Source organism: Sciurus carolinensis, chromosome 12, assembly GCF_902686445.1.
Source record: "Sciurus carolinensis chromosome 12, mSciCar1.2, whole genome shotgun sequence".
In the NCBI taxonomy this organism is placed as follows: domain Eukaryota; kingdom Metazoa; phylum Chordata; class Mammalia; order Rodentia; family Sciuridae; genus Sciurus; species Sciurus carolinensis.
In genome coordinates, this window is record NC_062224.1 from 76,869,753 (window position 1) to 76,897,365 (window position 27,613).

The window sequence follows — 27,613 nt, forward strand, 5'->3', positions numbered from 1 at the left end:
AGAGTTGGATTCAAATCTCTATTATTGAATTGAGAATAGAGAAATTTATGCATGAAATTGTTAATGACAGGCATCAGGACTGGGTTTGTCTTCCACACAGTTGAAGAATGAACACCACGAATACAGAGGTAAGCAAGCAAGCAAGCAGGAATTTTATTTAAAAAGAAAGTGAGAGAAAGACAACTCCCTGAGCAGCAGGCCTGTGAGGGGCAAGAGTGCCCTTTCAGTCTTCCAGTGCCCCTTCTTTTAAAGGCATGAAAGGAAAGGTTGATAAGTTCCCTCTTGATTGGGGTTTTGATATTTCAATTTTCCCTCAGCAGGCGAGGGCCACCAGATTACACAGCTGCTTTCTGCAAGATGTAAACTTTTATACTCTCTCTGAGAAGCAGGAACCATTTTATCACACATCGGGCATGTTAAAATTGGCTGTCCACATGCTTGTCCTCTTGTGCACCCTGCTCTACCTCAAAATGATGACCAGTGATTTGATTCAAAATGACATATGAAGGGTAGAGACGAAGGGGGAGGAGGAAGAGGAGAAAGAGAAGAGAAATCCTACCTGCCATTCTGTGGGCACCTCGCTGAGCCTGCCACTGAATTCTAAGGGGACTTTCATGCCCCAACTCATAAGTCCTCTGGCACTAAGGAACTGGCCTCCTGATGGCTTCTCAGTAGTCTCCCTACTCTCTTTTCTCCCACAGCTTTCTGACTTCTCTGAATCATCCTTCTATTCCAGGATGCAGACACATTTCCTCTCCTGGTCCTGGAGTGAGATGAGAAGGATAGGGTCCTTTCAGCCACCTCTGGCTGGAGTTTCCCAACAGTCTCAGAGTGACTTTGGGTGTGTCTGGGACATGGACACTTGGGGAAGGAGGTAGCAGGCACTAAGAACAGAGGGACTGGGGGCAGGCAAAAGAAGGGAGAAATGGGTGGCCCTGTTTATGTTGATTTGGGTCCCAGACACTGTAGCCTTTCCTAGGGCATCCCATTAGCTGAAAAAGATAGTCACCATTTGCCTACCCGAATCCACCTCTGCCCTCAAATCTTTATTTTTGGTAACAGTATTTGCACATAGGCTTTGCTCAGGGGAATTCTTCTCCCCAATTTAAATGCTTCTGGTGGGATTGCCAATCACAAAACCTTCTTCCCTCACAAGCGTTGGAGGTCGATTAGAGCCTTCCTTGGACTTGTGTTCATGGGTCCTGGGAAATAAGAACCCTCTTACCTCCTGGGGTTTCTAAGCAGAAATTAAATAAAATTGAAGCCATCTGCAACCATTGCCACCCCTTGGATGGAGGAATCTCATTGGTAGTAGGAGAAAATGAAAGAAGCAGCATTGATTGCATATGTATGCACATGTGTATGTGGAGAGACAGATAAACATATATATGTGTGTGTAAATACACATATATAAAAACACATATGTATGTATACATACATATATATACACATTTTTTTTTTCTGTCTAGACCTGACAACTTTATTTTACTCTCTCAATTACGTTATAATATAAACTAGTAATACTTCTGGGAACCAATTTGTGTGCGTGTGCATGTGTGTGTGTGTGTGTGTGTGAGCTGGTTTGAGTTGGGTTTTTTCAGCACTTAGTGTCCTGATCGACTCCTTCAGTCCTCACAACAATCCTATGAAATAGTTGAGGCTCAGATAAAAGCCTTGTCCACAAGTCATTCAGGCAGCCATGGGAAGCCAACCAACATGCACCCCAGGTTTCTCTGACCCCCTCCAGTTCTGCAGCTGGCATTATGTCTCCTCTTGAAGATGGGTTACAACTGGTCCTGCTCCAGAGAGTTGAAGTCCACAAGGAAAGTTAGACCTTTAAGAAACTACACAACAAGATAGAATATAATGCAGCTGGGTGTGGCATGTCTGTAATCCCTCCCAGCAGCTCAGGAGGTTGAGGCAGGAAAATTATGAGTTCAAAGCCAGCCTCAGCAACTTAGCAAGACACTAGGCAACTCAGCAAGACCCTGTTTCTAAATAAAATACAAAAAAGGACTGGGGATGTGGCTCAGCGGTTAAGGACCCTGCATTCCATCACCCATTTAAAAAAAAAAAAAAAATATATATATATATACATATAAAATGCTAAAACAGATACAAATAAAATTCAGTAGGATCCACAGGGGAGGAAACATTTGAGACTAAACTGTGACTTGAATAAACCCAGGCTGGGTTTAGGATTCTCAACTAGTTGGATGCTCAAGAAAACCCCAACATGGCCAATCTCCCAAAGTCACTGCTGGCTTTCATGGACATTGGCCATTGGTTGATATGCAACCAGCAAATTTTACAACCCTATGCAGAAAGTTATTGCTGTGAGCTGTGGCCACTATTTGCAGAGCTCAGTGTTGTTTGTGACTCTGTCACTCATATTTGCAGTTGACCTGAAACCTTTGGTCTGAAGAGCCGCGCCTCCCCCCAGTTCTGATCACTGCTCCGTTGCTTCATCAGCCGCCTCCATTATTTCCTGCTGCAACCACAGCGAGACTGCAGCTTAGCAGGAGTTGGAAAACGGTAAGTATGAATATTTATTTCCCAGATATCTCCCCAGTGAAATGCATGTGCACATGCCATTTGCAAGTGTTTTGCAGGGGCGTGAAGCACATTCCATTATTCAATCCTAGAGTCTAAAAAAGTAGTTTTCAACCTCTTCTTTTTCCTTCTCTACACCACTTTAAGCTGGGCAAAATAACTCACAGTCAATCTACCCCATCCTTTCTTGTGTACTAGTGGAAAAATAACTTAAGGATACTATTAAGGGAACCAAGTAAGGTATATTTGGGGGAATCAGGTGGATATGTGCTTTAGCAATTGAGGTGTAAATGATTCATAGTCAATTTGAATGCATAATTGTCGTTAGGTATAATTACTAGAAAGTTAAAGAACAAAAATGGTTTATGTAAATATGTATTAGTCACTTTAAGGTTTAAACAAGTCTTGACTACTTTGGTAATGATGGAGCTAAATTAATAGTAAATTATAATTCAAAGCAAGAATGGCAGAAATTGGAAACCTCTACCCACACGTGACAACTCTGATGACAGACTAATGACAAAGCACCTGTCAAGACAATGTATAGGGATGGGCAAGTCTCCACCTGTGCTCTGTTGCAGGCCACATTTTCCCAGAAGCCAAACTTCCTGGTGGAACCCTAAAGCAGAATCCTCAACAGTTGGTTGTGATTTTTGCATATGAATTCCAAATTGGATTAATTTGTATTATGTAGCAAGGCATTAGTAAGTAGGTCTTGATGTATATAAAAATGAGGGCATATGGATTTGTTAATAGTTTATCCCAAAGACCTACAGGGAAGAATTGCTTTCTTGGATCAGTTTCAAGGTCAGGTGAGCCTTGGGTCCAATTTAAGAATCACTGGTTAGAAGGCCCTGGCAAATAACTGAATTGTTATTCTCAAAAATTTCAGACAATATAACACGAGATCTGAGAATCACAGATATTTATTCCAATGTTTTCTATAATAGGAGTCATGCCAGGACCCTAGTCAAAAGCTAAACATTCCAGCTTGTACCCTAGTCAGGTTAGCACACAGGTTAATGTGTCTTGGAAGTGTTTCACACTGGCTAATTTAAAAAACAAAAAAAAGCAATCTCCTCAAAGCAATGAATGTGGATGTTGGCAACTCAGAAGAGTTGTATTTTATTTGTGGTTTAAAAATTAGCTGAAAGAATAGGAAACAGTTATTTCTACCTTAGAAAATAACACTTCACAATTGCATAACACTTTTAGCCTCTCAAAACACATTTGCATGCATGACTACAGTTTCCAGAGAGCAGGTGTAATTTAATTTTTGAGGGAACCTGAGGTAACTCGCAACTCTCTGACCTCTTTTTTTTTTTCTTCTTCCTTTCTCAACCCTTTCCCTGGGTTCATATATTCCTACTAAGTTTTCCCTTCTTCTCTTGTTCTTTTTGTTCAATTTTTACTTCCTATTTTAATAACTTGTTCATTCTTGAAACAAGCCTATAAGACTTTTCAGGTTTATTCAGTGTTTAAGAGGTAGCTAATGCTGGAAACAAAGTTTAACTCAACCTAGATTTTTTTGAGTCCTTTAAAAAAATAAATAAATAAAAATATTTTGCTTTCCAAGTAGGTCAGGTGGAACCCATCATGTAAAGACCTTTGTTTCCTTGATAGAGTCTCAAAGGCGAACAGGCCTGTGAGTAGAGAGTCACTCAGGTGCCACATAGGTCATCTAGGTCATCCCACACCTCCAGACTCACAGAGCTGGCCAGCACAAGCTGTGAAATCTAAAGATCAAAGTAATCTGGGGAATGCTATGGGTTTAATTGTGTACCTTACCTCCACAAATTCCTATGTTGAAGTCCTGACCTCCAAGACCTTGGAATGTGGCCTTATTTGGAGACAGGGTCTTTACAGAGAGAGTCAAGTTAAAAAGAGGTCACATGGATGGACCCTAATCCAATATGGTTGGTGTCCTTATAAGACGAGGAAATTCTGGACACAGATACATACAGAGGGAAGATCTTGTGAAAACATAGGGAGAAGATGTCCTTTATGTAAGCCAAAGAGGGAAGACTGAAACAGGCCTCTGCTTCATGGCCCTCAGAACTCGGCCCAGATTTCTGGCCACCAGAACTGTGAGAAAATATATATTTTTGTTGGTTGAGCCACCTAGTCATGGTCCTTGGTTATGGCAGCCCTAGAAAACTAAGGCATAGAGTAACAGGTCAGGGAGACTAATTTTTCCTGCCTCCTCACAAGATGGTTTGAAGATTGAAATGAAGTAATAGGACTAAAGTACTTCACAAATAGTTAAAGCTACAAGGAAGATGAAAGAGATTGGTATTTGTTTCAGAAAAACTTGGTGTTTAGAACCAGCTGAAAACAGATGGCTCAGAGAAGCACTGAAGGAAGGGGCAGACACATACAGGACTGCACAGGATGCCATATCAAGGATTTAGAGCAGAAGCACGTCTTAGGCAGCAGTAAAATGGGAGTATCCCTGCACCCCAAAGCAGGAAGAAGGGGTTTATATGCTAGGCTGGACAAATGGCCATGGCCAATTGCAGTGTACCTGGGCTTTCTCAAAACTATTAACATGTCAAATGTCAGTTAAGAAACAGTATCTGTGTAGCATGAAATGTTCAGCTGACTGTGTCAACAACTTTGTTTATTCTCAAGGGCTTGGGAGGCATGCCAGGGTCACCTGGTGGGCAAAATGGCATTACAACCAAGATGGCTGCAGCCAGATGGAGCTGGATCTCTGCAGTACTCATCCAGTAGCAGTCCCTGGCTACCATATTAAAATCACTATATTTAAAAATTTAACCCTCTTCCACACATATACACTGAATCCTCTCCTTTGGTTTATTTTTTCTCTATATAGCATTTATGACCTTCTAATCTACTATATATTTGGTTTATTTGTTTTGCTTATTGTCTATCTCTTCCCACTGTGAGGTCAGGGACTTTGTCTTTTGTTTGCTGCTGTCTCCTTGATACTTAGAACTTTGCCTGGCAAATGGTAGTTCTTCAGTACAAACTGGTTGGTGAAGGATAAATTCATATTTGCACCTTCTTATCTTCATCTATTCCCTACTGATTCTTTCCCAAGACTTACCTTAAACATATCCTACCTTAGGAAACCTCCCGAGTTTCTATTCTCTACCCTAGTTTGGAACTCCTCTTCCATTCTCTAAAAAAGGATATTTCTATCATTGTACTGACCATATCACATTTCCACGGCTTCCTTACTGTAGATTCCTTGAAGGTAGGGACCACCGAGATACATATATACTATTGTCCAAGGAAGTGGTTCTGTGTTACTCCTTAGAGGACACTCTGTACTTGACTGTTGAGTAGCCAGTGTATTAGTCTATTTTCTTTTTCTTCCTTCTTCTCCTCCCTCTCCCTCCTCCTCCTCCTCCTCCTCCTCCTCCTCCTCCTTCTTCTTCTTCTTCTTCTTCTTCTTCTTCTTCTTCTTCTTCTTCTTCATTGCTGGGGATCAAACCAGCACATGTTAGGAAAATGTTCTATTACTGAGCTATCTCCATAGCCCATTTTTCCTCACTATAACAAAATACCTGAGGTTGAAGAGCTTTATAAAGAAAGAGACTTTTTTTTTTTAGCTCATAGTTCTGGAGGTTCAAAAGCATGGTGCCAGCATCAGCTCAGATCTGGTGAGAGTCACATGGTGAATGCATCAGAACAGTGGGAGTGTGTGTGGGAAGAAGAGATCACATAATGAGATAGGAGTGATTGAAGGGTCAGGTTCAGGTTCAGACTTTTATGAGAACTCATTTTCTCAAGAAAGTAACTCAAGTTGGGCGTGGAAGCACATACTTGTAATCCCAGGTCTCTGGAGACTGAGGCAGGAGGATCACAAGTTCAAAGTCAGCCTCAGAGATTTAGTGAGGCCCTAAGCAACTTAGTAAAATCCTATCTCAAAATAAGAAAAAGAAAAAAAAAGGGCGGGGGATGTGGCTCAGTGATTGAGCACCCCTGGTTCCAAAAAAAAAAAAAAAAAAAAAAAGAATGTAACATAAGGGACCCCATGAGAACATCAATCCCTTTGGAGAGCACACCCTCCAAAGACCTTAGGACTTCCCACTAGGCTCCACCTCTTAAAGACCCCAACCTGTGTCACATTACCACAATGGAGCTCAAATTTCAACACAGGAACTGGGGGGGAGGGGGGTATCACATCCAAACCATGGCTGCCAGTCCCTAAGGAGCCAAGGAAGGAATGGGCTGAGGGTGGACCAGAAGTGGCTCACTTGTAGCCTAGAGTAAACCCACAAACTAGAATGGTCAGCAATACTGAGCACTGAAAAGGAAGCCATCATATGTTGTCAGGTGTCACAGAGGAAACTATAAGACAGTGATGCCAACTGTGAGGGTATAAAAATCAATAAATTAGAGCAGAGAGGTGCAAAGCTACTTTACAGATCAAAAAGGAAAGTCTCCTAGATGTGTAAATCGAGTCTTACTTGATTCTTAAGTTACATGAACACAGAATGAGTTCACCTGGAACTGAGTTGGTAGTAGGGGGGTGTCAATTAAGAAACTTTGAGAAAGAGGAAAGGAAGGGCCTTTGTCAGCTGAGCTCCCCAGATAGAGAGCCAGGACAGGGATGCAGATATCAGATCTTCCTGTAAAGAGTCTGATGGGAGTTAAATCCCAGAGTTGGGGGCAGGGCCCTTCTGGGAATGGAAGTGCCATGTGGCCAGCAAGCAGTGTGGAGGGAGAGCTTACAGACAGCAGTGATTCAGATAAGAATTCTCTGACCCATGAAACATGATGTTGTGGTTTGCATTCTACAAAGAAAAACATAGAGGAAAGACAAATCTGTAAATGTCATGGTGCCCTCAAGAAGGAATTAAGGATCTCAATAAGAATGAGAAAAGGCATTGCTTGCTTGCCAGATTGACCCACTTTTGGGATTTCACAATCCTTGGGGATGAGAGTCATCCTTCTGTCCATTCATTCATTCAAACATTTTTCAGTTAAACCCTCACTAAATCATGGGGATACAAAAATAAATGTTAACAGACAATCCAACTAAGAACCTTAACCTTCTGGATTTGTGTAATCCATAATCCAGTGGGAATAAGCATTGTCTGGCATCCTCCCCTAGGGATGGGGAGTGGTTAGGAAGGGAAGCATTAACATTGGGGAGAGCAAGGTCAATTGAACAGAACCGAAGGCTCTGAAGAAGGGGTAAAATGCCAGTTCACAGAGGGACTCTGGAACCAGAGAATCATGACTTCTTGCTGGGAATGTTGACTGGGACCCATTAGAGCAGAAACGCAGCTCCGGTTTAAGGGCTCTACTAGAGATAATCAGCTTTTCCCATTGTCTGTGTCTTTGTCTCATCCCTATCATAACTGTGCTCTTCATTCTTGGCTTTGTGGAATTAAACCAAGAAGTCCTAGCATACTGGTACTTTTTCTGCGTGAGCATTTTATAACCGTAAATAAAGATAGAGTCATCTTGGGTTACATATTTCTACCGGTTTGCCACAGTACTTGTCCTCATTCTCCATTTGGCAGTACTTTTCCCTGGTCTGGTAGTCAGCATTTCTGACAGCTGCTTGGCATGGTTTTCAATTAGAGACATCCATCTGTAAAAGGTACATTGCCCCACAGCCCATTACTGCTCTGGAGCTGGTGATAGTAACAATACTTGCTATTACTCATTTGCAACCTAATGGATGAGGACCCATTTTTAGAACATGTACCTGACCTTGGATCTACCTTTTCTGGATAAAAATTTAATTTTAATAAATTGCATCCAGCAAATTGAACTAGACAAAGACATATGTGAAAATGTGGAATACCAACACTCTCAAATATAGGGCTATCCTTGGGTACACAGTTCAAAATGATTTTATGCATCTTTTATGCATCTATACAATCTCAGCTGTACCATTTTAGGAGTTTTTCTCTTTTCCATTTCCAAGTATTGAGTGCAGGCAGATCATTGAGCTACGGGAGCTGACTTTCTATGTAATCTCTTCTTTCTCCCATGGAAATCTCCAGCTGGATGAAGTAAGTCAGCCAAGGTACAGATAGGCAATATTATTAACAACTCAGGTCTGGAGCCCAGTTGTCTGAATTTGACTCCCTAGGATTGAAGACTGGGACACATTTCTTAATATTTTATACCTCCATTTATTCATCTGTAAAGTGGAAGAAATAATAATACCCTTGTAGCTTATTCCAAAGGTCGAATGAGCTAATTCATTTAAAACACTGACTGGCACATAGTAAGCACTTGGTAGTAAAGATTATCTATTATTATTATCTATCATTCCCAACCTGAGTGGTATATCAAATTAATTAGAAAGATTTTTAAAAATACTGATGCTTAGAGACCAATCCTGGATCAAATCTTTTCAACAATGGCACTAGACATTTTTGAGCCAGAGAATTCTTCACAGTGGGGATTTTCCTCTGCATTGTAAGACGTCTAGTGGCGTTCATGGCCTTTACCCATTAAATAGCTAGAGCAAACCCCACCCCCATTGAGACAACTCCAAATGTCTCCAGATATTGCTAAATATCTATTCCCTTGGGATAAAAATTGGCCCCAGCTGAGATCCACTGCCCTAAATCAATTAAATTATAGTCAAAGGCAAATCCAGCTTTTGTGTGGCATGAAGTTTTTCTATTTGGGAGTTCTTCTTTATGAAAAAGAATGCAAATACAAGTACAAATTTAGGTATGGAATGAGTAAAGAAATGACCACACGAAACTAAAGCTTTGGAGATATATATCCCTTAATTGTGTGGTCATTGTAGGCAATTTACCAGCAGAAATTTTGCTTGAAAATAATCTAACTTTCCCCACTTTGAACACTTGACAAGTCTTACCACTTAGAGGGGCCCAGATGGGAGGGGAAGTTCAAGTGTCCTGAGCCAGCTTCATGGAGAATCCACTGCTGGGTCTTCCCCTACTGCAGTGCACTAGCTCTGGATGAAAGCCCATCCCAGAGAGCAGGCACAAGGCCTAAGAGGCCTAACCACCTTAATCACAATTTCAGAAAATTTGGCACTGGGAGATAGGTTGGAGGTAGGGAGCCCAGTGGGAAGGAATCGATCTGCAGCCAAACCCTCAAGTCTGGAGAACTGTGATCCTGGACTACATAAAAGAAGTGCCAGTAACTTTGTTGAGCATTGGTTTTCCACTTCAGCACCAAGATCCTGGGCAGGGTAACCAGTCAGATTTTAGGATAAGGAGTGGTGCAGGTCAGGTATCCAGGAGAGTTTCAAAGGTCAACACAATCTCCTTCCTTCTATTCCTCAAGAATGTTGAGTCCTAGGTCAGCCCAGAGACCAGAAGAATCAGGCAATGAATGGGCAGGCCATACAACACCCAGGGGCCATAATGAGGGCGACAGAATTCAGGTCTTAGAGAGTAAAGTTATTTCTCAGCTCCACAAGATGAAGTTGTAGGGAGAGGCTACACTTGCAAAATTCTGGACTTCCTGCCTTGGTCAGGATGGGCTCAGGAACTGGGTGTGAGGAGGAGTGGCTAGGACTGGGTTTAGAGGTCAGCCATGAACCTAGCTCAGAACTGTAGAGCAAGAAAGAATGAGATGGGTTGACACAGGGCAATGACCACTAACCAGAGGCTCTCTTGATCCTGTGGAAGGAGAATTGAGCTGTGTGGCCCTGCAATTCTTTGTAACATCAGCAGAGTTGCCCATGGAGGCATCATGGAACCTGCTAGGATAAAGTATTGACATTAGGGGCTCTTCTTACCTTCCTCATTCCTTTCCCATCCTTCCTTCTCTCTCTTTCTCTCTTTCTTTCAGTACTGGGAGTTAAACCCAGGGGTCTTCTACCACTGAAATATATCCCCAGCCCTTTTTATTTTGTGACAGGATCTTGGTAAGTCACTGAGCTGGCCTCTAACTTGCAATCCTCCTACTTCAGCCTCCTAAGTTGCTGGGATTACAAGTGTGCACCACTGTGCCCAGCTGGAATTAGGGGTTTTCTACACCCATGGAATGAAGAGTTGGACCCTGTAGTCACTTCACCATTATTCAGATTGGCTAGATACTCATTTTATCATTGAGGACTCATGCCAATTACCCACAAACAAGCTGCCATTTCCATAGCACATCAAAAGGACGATTATAAAGGAATTGGAGAATTGGTTGTGTCCCTCCTAAGATGACTAGTTGTTATTTTCCCATCTGTGTTGGAATGTGATCCCAAATCTGTCAGAACCAGGCTTGTCCAGCTTTGATGCCCATACTTGGTCACTTCACCCACCCCTGCACATTCTTACAGGTGGTTAAACTGAGGCCAAAGATGCTTTGCTTTTGAGGGAATTCAATATCAGCTTTTCATACTTTCAAATGCAACTCCCCATCAATATATTATTAATAATTAATGAAGTAATACCCTATAAATATCTATAATTGCTACATTGCAGAATTGGAGTGAGGAATAAAGATAATGTGCCTGACACATCAGTGATATTTATGAAACAGTAATTATTATTGATACTGTGAATTTACTCCAACTACAAAGTCAGATCTGAGTTTAAATCCTAGCCCTAGATGTGTGATAGAGCAAGTTAGTTAAAAGCCACAATCCCTCAGTTTTGACATCTACAAGTAGTTGGAAATAGTTCCTGCTTTATATTATTGCTGTAAAGATCAACTATGATAATTTTAAGAGAAGGCATTTAGCATTGTGCTTGTCACATAGTAAATGATGAATAAACATTAGTTATTGCATTAATTGTTATTATGAGAGTCTTACCATTCTGCTTCCGTTTGGTTTGTCCCTGATGTCATCGCACATGCTATCTCCTTCTTAATAGCTCTACACTCCTTTTTACCCTTTTGAAATAACATACACTTTTGAAATTCTGAAATCTACTTGGAAGAATTCCATTAGGTTCTTTTTTTTTTTTTTTTTTTTTTTTTTTGAATGCTCATTGACTCTATTTTGATGACTTTTCAGTTTCCCTAAATTCTCTAGGTCCTCTCTCTTTGCCAGTATTATTTTAATTTAGGGCATTCTTGATGCACAGCCCATTATTCAGGCCTGGAACATCCTGTGACTTGGAAACTCTTTGTTCAGTATCAGTCATGCCCTTGATTATAATCATGATGCTTGATTCAGATCCATGGCTGTTTTCTCCATCTCCGCCTGCCTGAGCCTGCGTCTCCTACTTTAAGTGAGACTCCACCATTATTTTCATATTCTCTGATGGTACCCTTTCCCAGGTACTTTGATGGCCTCCTGTCACCTGTGACTGCCCCACTTTGTCTCTACTTAGTGCCCAAGAGTCCTTAAAGCCTGTTTTCCTCCTGCTTGTCCTCTTCTTTGCAGTTTTTCTCTTTTCGAGGCTATACTGATGGGATTTAAATGTTTGTATTATTTCTTAAGCTCTAGCTTCTAAAATAAAGAACATGCTGAATGACTTGGATGTCAGAAAGATTTAAGTATATTATATTACATGTAATGATTATGTTCTTATGAGCTATTGATGGAATTTTTGTAAATAAGATTTTACTTTAAACATTTTAGGGGCGATAACTACTTTCCATAGTAACTACCTTTGTAAAGTAGATAATTACTCACTAATTTATGTTTATACATAAAAATGTGAGAATGTTGATATTGTATTAGACCCTTAATTCATTTGCTATTCAGTCTTCAGGAAAGTTTTATGAAGATCATGGCTATCAGACCCATGTAAAAATAGAAAGAGACCCAATAATGTCCAGCTTTTTTGGTCTCCTGGCCATAAGTTTTTTAAATAATATGGGGAATGGGGGTGTGGCTCAGTGGTAGAATGCATACTTAGCATGTGTGAGGTCCTGGGTTCAGTAGTCAGCACCCCCCCTTATATAAACAAAATGATAATATGCAAAAAATAAATAGACTTCTGGGGAAGCTAATGAATTAAACACATTTGTTAATCTCTGTTGTCTTCCCAAATTTTGTGAAAATGTGTGTGTTTGTGTCTGTACATGTATGTGTGTGTGAGAGAGACAGAGACAAAAAGACAGAGAGATAAAACAATACCCAACCATAAGAAAAACATAAAGAGAACAGGTGAGGCAAGCACAGCTAATGAGAGACATCAACAATATTTTGGATGATGGAAAGTGGGTAGGAATTGATAATGGACTCAGTAGAAAGAAAAAAAAACAGAAATGCTAATGTCCTTTGGGAAGTAACAACAAAAAGCAAACTAATGCCCACACGGAACCCCAGAAAGAAAAGGGAGGTATGTGATTATAGGGAAACTGCAAACTAAAGGACTGAGAGAAAATCTGTCTAGAGAAGTTAGACTCCTTCGAGATTGCCCACTCTTCCCATCCAGGCACAACCATACCCTTCTCCCATCCCAGTGGGAGATTAGATAGACCTTTGCTTTCTGGAAAGGCTGACCCAGAGAGGTTTTGAATCCCTAAAGTGGCTGAGGTCACAGGTTGGAATACCTTGCTAAAAACAGGAATTACATGAAAGTGTACAGACCAAAAACTGGGACTCCAAGCACTCTTATGCTCGGTTCCAGATGCTAGCATCTGTTCTTTCATCCCATTAGGTAGGAGATGACAGGATTCTTCCCCTGGGAGACTGACTGTACCCCCACAAAATCCTACGTGTCCTGATATCTGAAGACTCCCCTCTCAAACTAGCTGGATCTTTGCCCAACAATCTTACAGACAAAGCAGTTATCAATTCTTTTCTACTTACATGCATAGATACCAAGAATTTTAGCAGTTTAGTGCCTCACTCTAATACATGCATGGATGGCCAAGAATCATACAAAAGGTATTTTGAAAGTGTTTATAATGAAAGGCATTTTAAAAAAAATAACAGAAAAGAGAAACTTGGAGGAAAGGATACCATTCAGGAAGCACAACCAAAATTATATACATATTCCTCAGCAGGATAGGAAGATAATTGTGATCATTAAAAGAACAAATACTCTTGGAAATAAAAAATAGAAGAAATTTAAAATTCTAATGAATACAAAGTCAAGAAAATCCCTCAGTAAGAAGAAAATAGGGGAAAAAGAAGGAAATGGGAGAGGTAAAGTGAGCAAGGCTGAGGTTCAAAGAGCTACCGACAACAGGACTTCTAAAAGGGGAGGAAAGAGAAAATGGAGAAGAGGAAGATGTGTATGCGTGAATGTGTGTGCATTATAAAATATGAAAGAACAACACAAGTCAGAATTAGAAAACTTCAAAAGTAAGTGATAAAACACAGGAAAAAAATCAGACATAAAAAAGTGGAAAAGAGAAAAATTTAAATAAAAAAAATATAGTTTAAATTATTTTAACAGAAAGTAATAAATCATTTAAGATAGGGAAAAAAATAACCAACGAATGGATAATAGGGTTCCCTGAAAGAGAAAACCAAAGCAAAGGAACGGAAAAAATACTAAAAAATATAATTAAAGAAAACTTTCCTGAAATTAAAAAAAGAGTACACACTGAAGAAGCACACCACAAACATGAGACTAAACAACATCGAGATACATCTACTAAAATTATTAAACTTTACAAAAAAGAGACAAGTGACTTATAAGGAAATATAAATTGTCATCAGACTTTTTGGCAGCAATAATTTATGCCAAAATAAAATGAAATAACATAATTAAGATACTTAAGGGATGAAAATCTAAGTCTAGGATTTATATCATTTTAAATCTCAGTAAACTGATTTTCAAATTTTAAGAAAACCAGCTGTTTTCATTTTCGAGAACTCAGGGAAACTGGGTGTGGCAGTGCACAATGGTAATCCCAGATACTCAGGGGGCCGAGACAACAAGGTTCTAGTTCCAAGTCCCCCGTCTTTTGGTACTGGGGATTGAACCTAGGGATGGTCTGTCACTGAGCTTCATCTCCTGTGCCCTTTTTTCTTTTTCTTTTTTTTCTTTTTGAAACAGAGTCTCATGTCTCACTAGCTTGCCCAGGCTGGATTTGAACTTGCATTCCTCCTGCCTCAGTCCCCACAAGTCACAGGGATTACAGGCATATACCACTATACCCAGTCAAAAGGCTGCCAAGTTTGAGGTCAACTTGGGCATCTTATCTTGAAATAAAATAAAAATAGGGCTGGGGTTATAGCTCAGAGGTAGAGCACTTGCTTAGAATGTAAGAGGCCCTGGATTCAATCCCTGGTATCACAAACAAAAAAATAAAAATCAAAAAACCATAAATCAGCTCAAGGAATATTTTTCCCTAAATTTTACCTGAGGAATACACTAAGAACATCTGTCTTTCATTCTTTCCTTTTTCCTTCCTTCCTTCCTTCCTTCCTTCCTTCCTTTCTTCCTTCCTTCCTTCCTCCCTCCCTCCCTCCCTCCCTCCCTTCCTTCCCCTCCCTCCCTCCCTTCCTTCTTTCCTTTCTCTCTCTCTTTCTTTCTTCTTTCAAGGGGTGGTGGTGCTGGGGAAGAGCCTTGCACATGCTACACAACTCCTCTGACATTGAGCTATAGCTCCAATCTCTAGAAAATGAGTTCTGGAAATCAAAAATAACTATCAGCATAAGGGTTGATGATTACTTGTAGAACTAAAACTAGATGAGAATTAATGTCTATATGTTCAGGCAATATAAGATGGTACAAATTCAAAAAACCAAATTGGTCAGAAATAGCACAAATGTAAAAAACATTTTTAAAAACTTCCCATTAATTACAATTGTCATGTGGTTTTAGTATTAGTAGTCTGACACTATATGACCAATGCCAAATAAAGTATAGGAGTAATAATGAAGATTTCTAATTTGGTTATCCCATGTATCCTTAGGAACTGGGATTCTTGGTATGTAATTAAGAAAATACAACTATAATAAATCAGTAATGTAAACAATGTAAACATGCAATAAAAATTTAACAATGTAATATATGAAAGAAAAAAATGAAAAAAAAATCCAGTTATATCTGGAATATTCCCCAAGGTCTCATATGTTGAAGACTCGGTCCCCAACACAGTGGTGTTCAGAGATGGGGCTTTGGGAAGTGATTGGATCATTAGGGTTCTGACCATTGCTGGCTGAATGGTCTGCTGTGAGGTGGAGGAATCTGGAACATGGTGGAAGAAAGTAGGTCACAGGGGGCATGACCTTGGAAACTATATCTCTTCCCTGCCCCCTTCTCTCTCTTCCTTATTCTCTTTATTTCTCTCTGCTTCCTGGATGCCAGGAGCTGATCAGGTTTCCTCTGCCATGTCCTTCTGCCATGATGCACTCACTACCTCCCCTCTGGTCCAAACCAATGAAGTCAGCCAACAATAGACTGGAACATCTGAAACCATGAGTCCAAATCAATATTTCCTCCTTTAAGTTGTTTATGTCAGGTATTTTGGTCACTGTGATGAAAAGCTGACTAACATAACCCTCTATACCCAAATTTGAATGAAATATCAGGAAAAACTCATGAGGAATAGAAACAATGACCAATCCTGTAATAATAAGTCAGTGCCCAGAATACAGTCTCCCCCCTCCATGTGACTGACCCCAGAGGTACGCTAGCACTGAGCTACATCCCCAGACCTTTTATGTTTATTTTGAGACAGGGTCTGGCTAAATTATCCTGGCTGGACTCAAACTTGAGATCCTAAAGCCTCCACCTCCCAGGTAGCTGGGATTACAGGTAGGCACCACCACGCCCTGCCAGAATATAGTCTTCAAGTGGCATTTACCATTAAAAGAAAGAAGACTTTGGGGAAGAAGTGGTTGATTCCAGATCTGGGGCAGGAGATTTATAAAAAAAAAAAAAAGAAGCCTAGAATATACCAGATAGCAAAGAAGCTATTAAGGATTACTCGGGTCATATCAAAAAGACTCAGAACTCAACTTTAAGAGCTCTCTCTCACTAGCTAAAGATGGGATAACTGGAGCTTCAAAGGGGATAATATGGGGACCTCTGACTTCCAGTCTGGTATGTCAGGAGGTTAGAAGTTGCCACTGTGTCCTAACAATGAGTAAAAAGTTGAACAAACTGAAAAAATCAACAACTCTGTGAATCTGTCAGAGAAGTGAGGTCACAGTGTAAATGGATGAACCCACAATCCCAAGATTGGAGAGTTTGACATGTGAATAAAGAGAATTATGGCTTGCCAGGCCAGACCAGAGACTCATGATTAGAAACCACTGTGGGAACTAGTGCTTAGGTAGGAAAACCTGAACTGTAATGGACCACTTGCTGTAGGCTTGGTATGGAGAAGCCTGATAGATAAAAACTCTAGGGGACCAGTCATGGAGTATTGTTGGGGGCATGATATTGTGATATTTACCCACTGGAGTTCTACTAGATTCTCACAGTGAATATCTGAGAAAAATCTCTTCATGCTTCTGGCATGGAGAGAGAACAAAGAACCATTATAAAATGTGCCAAGACATTGTGTTCTTAATAAGGTCTGCCTTCAGGAGAAGCTGTTTTATCCAAAGCCTAACCATTATGGGGGAAGGGAGATCACCAAATTTGGCGCCCTGTAGCTTGCCACTGAGGGAAGGGAAATATCCAATTCTTGCTCCCTCTAGCCATTCTGTCCCTCCTGAGGTGGGAGGAACAAAACAAAGCTTAGAAGCAGTTGGGAAGGTCACAGTCCAGGGACACAGGCTCACCACAGGACCTCATCACAGGATGATAGAACACATTCCCTCTCTGATAACTTACTTCTAATTACTGAAAACATTAAAATATTATAGTTTATTTTACACCATACATTTATGCTTGCCTTTCAACAAAAAATTACAAAGCATACAAAGGGCAAAAACCGTTTGAAGAGACAACAAATAAAAGAACCAGAAGCAGATATGGCAAGTATGTTGGTGATTTTTTAAAAATTTGATTAATATGCTAAGGGCTTTGAAGGAAAAAGTAGACAAAGGAAAAAGCAGAGGAATAACATTAGAAGAGAAGATGATTCTAAAAAAAGGTAAAAAAGAAACACTAGAGATTAAAAGCACTGTAACATAAATGAAGAGTGCCTAATGGGCTTGTTAGTAAACAGGACAGTTGTGGAAAGAATCTCTGTGCTTGAAGGTACTATAATACCAACGTCCAAAAATGGAAAGCAAAGAAAAAACAAGACTAACAACTAAGAAAAAAAAATACATGTTGGCAGGTAACATAAACATCTATGTAGAAAATCTGAAAGAATAGACAAAAAAAAAAAAAAAAAAGTTCCTGGAACTAATAACCAATTACACAGCAAGTTGTAAGATACAAAGTTAATATGCAAAGGCAATCGTTTTCCTATATACCAGCAATGAAATCATGGAATTTGAAATTAAAATCACATTACCATTTAAATGAATATGCCCCAAAAGAAACACTTAGGTATAAATCTAACAAAATATATATAGGCTCTATATGAGAAAAACTACAACACTCTGAAAGATATCAAAGAAGATCTAAATAAATGAAGGGATATTCCACGTTCATGGATAGGAAGACTCAATATTATTGAGATGTGTTTCTTTCCAATTTGGTCTATAGATTCAACACAATCCCAAGCAAACTATCAGCAAGTTATCATATAGAGTTGGTTGTTTGTTTCATAATATTGGGGATCCAACCCAGGGTCTCACACATGCTAGGCAACTGCTCTACCACTGAGCTACATCTCTAGCCCTTATCATGTAGATACTGACAAATTGATTCTAAAGTTTATAAAGAGAGTTAAAACTAGTCAACACAATATTGAAGAAGAAGAAAGTTGAAGGACTGATACCACTTGACTTCAATACTTACTGTAAATCTACAGTAATTAAGACAGTGTGGTATTGGTAATATACAAATCAATCAATGAAACAATACAGAATCTTGAAAAAGTTCCACATAAGTATATTCAGCTGATCTTTGACAAAGTAACAAAGGCAATTCAATGAAGCAAAGAGTCTTTTCTACAAATGATGCTGGAACAATTGAATATTCAAATACAAAAAAAAAAAAAAACTAGATATAGACCCTATACTCATCTGAAAAATTAATTCAAACGGATCTGAGACCTAAATGCAAAACTATACAACTCCTAGAAGATAACATAGGAGAAAATCTAGGTGAACTTGTGTTTGGTGAAGGCTTTTTAGTTACAGTATCAAAACCACGATCCATGAAATAAATAATTGATAAGGTAGACATCATTAAAATAAAAATTTTCTGCTTGTCTAAAGATATTGTCAAGTAGGACTATAGGTATAGCTCATTATTAGAGCACTAGCCTAGTATGCACAAGAACCTAGTTTCAATCCCTAGCACCACAAATTGAAATTTTAAAAGTATATTCACAGGGTTCAATTGTGAGGCTCATCTTGAGGCTCAAGTCAAAGGCAAATGCAAACTCCAGGTCCCATTTACCCTGTTTGATATTTGGGGACTTATTTATAATGCTGATCTCAAAAGTCAAAGGTATTTTCCAAACAGTCCTACCTTCCCTAAGAATACATTATAAACCCAAATATTTTTCATTCAGGATATAAACTGTGGAAATTTATACCACTTGGTATATTCCTACTGTAGAGTTATAAAAACATATGTGTTTAGATGTCATGTATTTAGACATCATATATTAGACAAATATAATTAGAAACCCTAGATCTTGAAACATAAGGTTTAGTGACAATAATAAGTTGTCCAGTATTATATTGCATACTATTTTTTTGCATTTGTTTATTTTCATTATTTCATGCATTTATCTTTTGTAGTACTAAACCCCAAGCCCCTATTTATATTTTAATAGCACATTTACATAAAAACACAAAAAATAGTAACTTAAGGAAAGGAGAGTAAGTGGAATAGAGAATAGAGGAAGGAGCATAAGGATTTCAACTGTATTTTCAGTGTTATTTTTAAAAATCCATTATGGAATTACTTCTGGTTTTCTCCTGAAGGGCCCCAAGGGGTAAAAGTTCCTTAAGTTTCCCAGTCATTTTGTAAGATAATGCTTTCATTTGACCCCAAGTTGCCCTTTCATTTTTGAGAGGCATGCCCTAACTCTGGCATCTTAAAATTTGTGAACTTCATTTTGTTCACTTTATCCTTGCTGTTGCAACTTTATAGATGGTCTCCAGAAAGAGTTTAGACACCAGGTTAAATCTTAACTTTATCAATTGTTAGTTGCCTGACACCAAGCGATGTCATTTGTTTCCTTGACTGTGAAGTCGTGGTAACAAAAACTCCTCTCTGGTTGTTAAGCTATATGTTATGGCAGAAAGATGGCACTCAATAAATGCTAGATCCTTTAAGACGTAACATCATATTCTTTCTTAAACTTTGAACTAGTTTTTGAATGAAGGAATAAATGAATGTGTACCAGATAACTGTAGAGTCTGCAATGTAGTAAGTACACCAAGACAGCAGGCTAGAGGTACAGAAATATAAGTAATAAGGGAAGACATCAATTATAGTTTTTGAATAAATGTATTTTAGGAATAGAACAAAAATATGCAAATTCTTTGCACAACATTGAAGAGGAAGCAGATATATAAGTGTAAAATATATGATGAAAGAAATTGTCTCTACTGGCCTCAATATACAGATGGGTAAATTCAGTTATGTCAGCCAGGGTGCAGTGGCCAGCTTCTCAGGAGGCTGAGACCGGAGGATCATAAGTTCGAGGGCAGCTCAGAAACTTAGTAAGACCCTGTCTCAACATTTAGAAGGGAAAAAAATGGGCCAGAGTGACGTTGGGTTTAATACCCAGTACCACACACACACATACACACACACACACGCATGCATGCAATTTAGTTATGTCATATGATACATTGACTAGATGACCTATATTAAATACAAAATGAAAGTCATGACTGATAGTTGCTAAGAATGGAATGGGGGTGATAGCAGAGAGTTGAATAAATTAAGAGTAAAGGTGTTTTGTGGGTTTGAATGTTATAACTTCTGTGGTTAATACATGATTATTTTCTGATGTAGTCTGGCAATAATTAGATGAGGTCCTTCACAAACCATCAATCAATCTGACCATCCAGCACAGTAAAAGCCTTGTTTCCTTTTCTGACCACTTTAGGTTCAGAGGCTTCTTAGAACAAAAAGTGGCTAGTCAAATATTTCTCAGCACATCTAAGTATTTTTTAAAGTGTGGTCCATCTCACCAATAAGAAGCAAGTGGATATCATGCATCTCCAGAGATGATACTCTCAAAAGGGATTCCATTTATGTGGGATTTCAGCCAAAAATGCATAACCTAAATCTAATCACTAGACAACATTAGCCAAACCCATGATAAGGGATGGTCTCTAAAAACTGGCTTGTGTTCTTTAAAGAATGTCAATGCCATAAAAAACAAAGATAGTTTGAGGCACTGTTCCAAACCGAAGGAAACAAAGAAGATGTCATTCAAAAGATAATTATTTCTCTTTTAGTGGATTCATTACTGATGTATAGGAATGTGTTTGATTTATGGGTATTGATTTTATATCCTGCTACTTTATTAAATTCATTTATTAGTTCCAGAAGTTTTTTGGTGGAATATTTTGAATCTTTAAATATAGAATCATATAATTGGCAAATAGTGATAGTTTGAGTTCTTCTTTACCGATTTGTATACCTTTAATTTTTTTTTTCTAATTGTTCTGGCTAGAGTTTCAAGGACAATTTTGAATAAAAGTGGTGAAAAAGGGCATCCTTGTCTTGTTCCAGTTTTTAGAGGGAATGCTTTTAATTTTTCTCCATTTAGGATTATGTTGGCCTTGGGTTTAACATATATGACTTTTATGATGTTGAGCTATGTTCCTACTATCCCTAGTTTTTCTAGAGTTTTGAACATGAAGGGGTACTGCATTTTGTCAAATGCTTTTTCTGCATCCATTGAGATGATCATATAATTCCTGTTTTTAAGTCTTTTGATATGATGAATTATGTTTATTGATTTCTATATGTTGAACCAACTTGCATTCCTGGGATGAACTCCATTTGATCATGGTGCACTATCTTTTTAATATGTTTTTGTATGCAAATATGAATGGATAAAAAAATGTGGTATATATACACAATGGAATATTACTCAGCTTTAAAGAAGAATGAAATTCTGGTATTTGCTGGTAAATGGATGGAGTTAGAGAATATCATGCTAAGTGAAATAAGCCAAACCCAAAAAACCAAAGGTTGAATGTTTTCTCCAATGTGGGAATGTTAATTCAACATAAGGACAGAGAGAAAAGGGAAGAATAGAATTACTTCATATTAGGTAGAGGGGAGTGAAGTGAGGTGAAGGAGTATGGGGAAGGGAATGATAGAAGAGTGAAATGGACATTATTACCTCATGTACATATATGCATGACTGATGTGATCCTACAATTTGTATAATCAGAAAAATGAGAGATTACACTCCATTTATGTATGATCTATCAAAATGTATAAATGCATTCTACTGTCATGTACAATTAGTTAGAACAAATAAAAAAATTAAATCAAAAAAGAGAATATGTGATCTTGTGCCCAATTCTGTATGGGGCAGGGGAAAGCAGCTATAAAAAGGCATTTTGGAGACAATTGATAAAATTGGAATATGTATTGTACATTAAATAGAAGTAGAGTGTGGGGGCCCATGCCTGTAAACCCAGCAGCTCTAGAGGCTAAGGCAGGAGGATTTCAAGTTCAAAGCCATACTCAGCAACAGTGAGGCGCTAAGCAACTCAGTGAGACCCTGTCTCTTATTAAAATACAAAAAAGGGCTGGGTATGTGGCTCAGTGGTCGAGTGCCCCTGAGTTCAATTCCCAGTACCCCCCAAAAAAGTATGCATTAATATTAAATTTCCTGAATTTAATAACTGCTCAGTGGTTATTTAGTGAGGATATCCTTATTCTTAGGAAGCACACACTGAAGTTTTGAAAGGATAAAAAGATGTGATATGCAATGTGTTCTCAAATAATTTAGAAAAAAATTTATATAGAGGCAAATGTAGAAAAAGATTGATAAAGAAAATGTAGCAAATTGTTAGAAATTAATGAATCTTGATAAAGCATATATAAAAGTTTTTTGTGCTTTTTTCACCCCCATGGTGCTAAGGATTAAACCCAAGACCCTATACATACTACACAAGAGTTCTACTCTTCCAAACCCCTCTATGTGATTTTTGCAACTTTCTGTAAATTTGCAATTATAAAAAAATTAACAGTACCCTTGGAAAAAAAAAAAGTGCCCATGCATCACCTGAAGCAGAATACTGGAGTAGTGTTTGCTAAAGATGCAGATTCACAGGACATGCCACTAACTACTGAATCAGAAATTCTGAGGGTAGAGCCTGGTAATTTCATTTAAAAATTATCTTGATGACTATTATGCATACTAAAGTTTGAAAACCACTGGGTGGGTGAACTTCAAATAATGCTTTCATTTCATTTCATTGACTGGTGCATTTTCTTAGCTTAATCAAGTAAATGCCTTGAAATCTATTATGACTAGTTAAATATTTCATGTGCTTCTCATGTGGTAAGCAATATAGATGTATAAGTACAATTCAATTCTCACAGCAATTTTTGTGAATTACTATAATTATACCCCTTACAGATAAGGAAATGGGGGCATACAGTGATTACATAAATTGCGAAGGTCACACAGCTATTAAAAGATGGAGTAAGGATTTGAATCCAAGGACAATCTAACTCTAGGACCACACTCTTGCCACTATACTATTGAGCCTAGCGAGGCAACCATATGTTAAGATTACTGGCTTCGGCTATCATAAAACTAACATGTTGTTTACCTCTTATAAAATCAGTCTTTAATGGCATAAAAGAAGGAGGCAGTGGTGCAGCTAAATGCAATGAGCATTATGATAAGATGGATTGCTCCTGCTAATCCTCCAGCCTGGGGACAAAGCCTTGGTTCTGTGACTAAGATAAGGTTACAACCTATTTTTTCTTCCTCAGCTCTTACTGTGATTTTCCCATTACAGATTTCTAGATCCTCCTTAGCCCACAAAGTGAAATCTGGATATACCTTCACCAAAGATAGATCTACCCTTAGCACGGAAGGATTTCCTCAAACAGATGGAATGTCAGAACAATTTAAGTAGGAAAGGAATTATCCCTGATAAAACCAAGGAAATCACTGCAATAAAAATGGGAAGGCACTGATCAAGGGTACAGCAGTCAGTCCTGCTGCCTCTGGTAGCACTATCCCTAGAGGCCCTCCTCAGAGAACACAGCCAGCCCACAGAAGACAGTATAAAGAAGTAACTCACTGGAACCTCAGCAATGATCCTGTGATGTGAATTAGGCAGGCATTAGTCTTATTGCTTTTACAGACAGAGCTGGACGGGACACCAATCTTCCAATTCCAGATACCAAGCACTTTTAATTAAACCATTGTGCCTCCTGAATGAATGAGATCGATATTAGCAGTTCATTGAAATCATACATTCATGCAGATTGAGGGCAATGCTTGAGGTAAAAAGTAAAACTGTGTATTTTTCAAGTCTATACAGTGGACATGTAATTTGTAAAGAATTAATGAAGATTTTTGTTGAGAGATATATTGTGTGGTGGTGGGGTATAGGGTAGGGAGAGAGAAAGAGAGAAAAAGATATGCTGGGAATTAAACCTAGGGTCTCACACATGCTAAACATGTGCCCTACTTCTGATCTACACCCTCAGTCCTTGTCTACTGAACAAAAATGCAAGGCTTTCAGCGAAAAAGCACATTGCTATTTTTGAAAAGTTGAAGAACCACCCGCAGCTCAGCCCCACCACAGTAGTTATTGTTCTTAAGATCCTTCAGGTTGCAGTTATCACGATTTTATACACAGAAAGGAATCTGCTTGAAGGAAAACTTTTAGAACTAATAAATGAATTCAATTCAGTACAGTTTCAGGATACAAGATTAACATTCAAAAATAAATTCTATTTCTATATTCTTGCTATGAAACATCTTAAAATTAGGAAGCCAATTCTATTTACAACACCACCAATAAAAAAAAATAGGAATAAATTTAATAAAAGGAGACAAAAATGTCTACTTGGAAAACTACAAAATTTTGTTGAAATTGACCTCAATAAATGATAAAACTTAATATTGCTGAGCCTGGTGGTCCACACCTGTAATCCCAGCTACTTGGGAGACTGAGGCATGAGGATGGCAAGCTCATGGCAATTTAAAAAATTATCTCAAAAAAATTTAAAAAGGTTAGGGATATAGCTTAGTGCATGAGATTCTGACTACAATTCCCAGACTGGCAAAAAAAAAAAAAAAAAAAAGACAATATTGTTAGAATGGCAAATTCTCAGGCATTTTTAACACAATCCTTATCAAAATTCTATCAGGTTTCTTTGCAAAAATTGACAAGTTGATCAGAAAAATCCATATGGATATTCAAGGAACCCAGACTAGCCAAAACAATCTTAAAAAAGAATGAAGTTGGAGGACTCACATCCTAATTTTGAAATTTACTACAAAGCTATAATAATCAAGACAGCATGGTACTGTCATAAGGAGAAACAGAGATCAATTGAGAATCCTAGAAACAAACCTTCTCACTGATCATCGGTTGACTTTGACAAGTGTGCTAAGGCCATTCAATGAAGAAAGAATAGTTTGTTTGTTTGTTTGTTTTTAACAGGTGGTTCTGGAACAACTGGATAGCCATATATGAAATAATACAGCTGGATCCCTACTTTGTACCACATATAAAAATTAACTCAAAATGTAGGACTAAAACTGTCAGAAGAAAACATTGGTATAAATCTTAATGATCTTGAATTAAGCAATGGTTAGCTATGACACCAAAAGCACACACAACAAAAGAGAAAAATAGATAAACTGGACATTTTCAAATTAAGTGTGTGGGCTTTTCCATCAAAAAAGTGAAAAGAAAACTTATAGAATAGGAAAACATACTTTCAATATATATCTGATAGAGAACTTTTAGAATCTATGAAATATTATAAGTCAAAAATAAAAAAAAAACACCCCAATGAAAAACAAACAAAGCATGTGAACAGATATTTCTCCCAAGAAAATACAAAGTGGGCAATAGGCACATGCAAATCAAAACTGCATTGAGGGTTAGGGATACAGCTCAGTTGGTAGAGTGCTTGCCTCCTATGCACAAGGCCCTGGGTTCAGTCTCCAGCACCACAAAAAACACAACCAGACAAACAAAAACCATATTGAGTTACCACTTCACACCAATTAGGAAGTGTAATCAAAGAGGGAAAATAGTAAGTGCTGGCAAGAATGTGGAGAAATGGAAACCCTCATACTTTGCTAGTGGGAACATAAAATGGTCTAGAAATTTTGGAAATTAGTATAGCAGTTCCTCAAAAGATTAAGCACAGGGTTATCTTGTGACCCAGCAATTTCATGCCTGAATATACAGTCAAGAGAATGGGAGGGTAAATGTCCATGCTAAACATTTGTACATGAATGTTCACAGCAACATTATTCATAAGAGACCCAAAGCAGAAACAACCCAAACATTTATCAACTGATGAATTGATAAATAAAATGTGGTGTATCCAGATAATGAAATATTATATTTGGTAATAAAAAGAAGTGAAGTTCCAGTACATTCTATAACACTGATGAACCTTGCAAACATTGAGTGAAAGACCAAACTCAAAAGACCACATATTACATGAGTCCATTTGTATGAAATGTCTAGAATAGAAAAATCTATAGAGATAGAATATATAATAGCAATAATCTAGGGCCAGGAAATTATAGGGGAGAGGAATGACTGCTAATGGATGCATGGTTTCTTATTAGGAAGATGAAAATGTTTTAAAATTGATTTTACTGACAGTTGCACAGTTCTGTGAATATACCAAAACCCATTGCATTGCATACTTGAAATGGGTGGATTGTGTAATATGTGAATTGCATCTCAATGAAGTTGATATATGTCAGGCATATATTACTTTGTTTATACATATATATTTCTTTATATATGAACAAATAATTTAATTATATCGTGATGTATACACATATCTAAAGAACCCTTGGGTCTGTATCTTTTCCCATCACTTGCTCAATATTTAGAAATTAGATTATTTTAAAATAGAAACAAAATTGAGAAGTTCCCAGTAATTCTTGGGCTTAATATGTCTTGAGAGACATAAATTAAAACCCTAAACCATGGAAAGATGGCTGTGGATGGCTTTCTACTTTGGGGCAGGAAAGTAAGACCTTCTGATGAGATCCAAGGGAGAGGATTTCCACTGAAGTTTCCAGAAGAGATGCTGATAAGCTCATCATAAGTATAAAATATCATTTAAGTCAAAAATACTTGCAAAACAACTAAGCTATCTAATATAATAGCTTTAGCAAGACAGCTAGTGTACAATATTGGTTGTTTACCCTTCTGATCTTTCACTGGGAGATGCAGCTCTGAGCTGCTGCCCAGCATCACAAGAGAGTATGGTATGCTTATTGCTAGCTTAGGAAAAGATCAAAATTTGAAACTGGAAGTATAGTTTCTATTGACTGCATGTCACTTTTACATCATCCCAATGTCAAATAATTGTAAGTCAAACTATTGTAAGTTGGGGACATCTATAAAAAAATGTTACATTTGAAATGAGACAAATGGATATTTACCTGAAGGGAAATAATGTGATCACAGAGGTGTTTTCCCAGGGTGAGTTTTAGCCATTGCACTTGAGATATGCTGTCCCTTGTGATTTCCCCAAATGCAGGAAACTCGACTGCATAATTTGTGGTAGTCGGGGGACTGCATTTTCGCTTTCCCCTGAAAAAGAAAAAGAAAAAGATATGAGTCAAACAGGATAGGAAGTCAATCAGGGAGCTATAAAAGTATTTCCAAATGACTCAAGAGGGATAGTTGAGTTTGCAAACCATAATGTATTGTGCTACCCTTCCTTACAGAGCTGTGTGGTATTTTTTTTCAACTAAGCCCAACAACCCCAATATGAGTATGACAAAAAAAGATTTAGGACCCATTCTAGTTTGCTGGGCAGGTATACTATAAAGACTAGGGAAGGGCAAAAAGTGGGAATATTGAGAGTGATTGAGTGATTAGAAAGGTGAGAGAAGCCCAGAGGAGAGAGGGTGAGTGGGAGGAAAGGGATGAGTGATGGGTACCAAGGTCATAGATGTGAGGGAGTGAGAGTTGGAAGAACAGGAAGTTGTAGTCAGAGATGGG

General features: G+C 38.3%; 1 protein-coding gene and 1 non-coding gene across 2 annotated transcripts in view; both read left to right on the forward strand.

Moving 5' to 3' along the window:
• The first annotated feature begins 2,496 nt into the window (after nucleotides 1–2,496).
• Lpgat1 (lysophosphatidylglycerol acyltransferase 1) overlaps nucleotides 2,497–27,613 on the forward strand; it is a 99,716-nt gene continuing 74,599 nt past the window's right edge. The window contains exon 1 of the mRNA XM_047520569.1: nucleotides 2,497–2,535. The gene's annotated coding sequence lies outside the window, so the exon portion shown is untranslated. The remainder of the gene's footprint in view (nucleotides 2,536–27,613) is intronic.
• Nucleotides 27,041–27,202, forward strand: LOC124962470 (U1 spliceosomal RNA). The gene has a single exon (XR_007104488.1). It is a non-coding gene; the product is annotated as a U1 spliceosomal RNA (small nuclear RNA).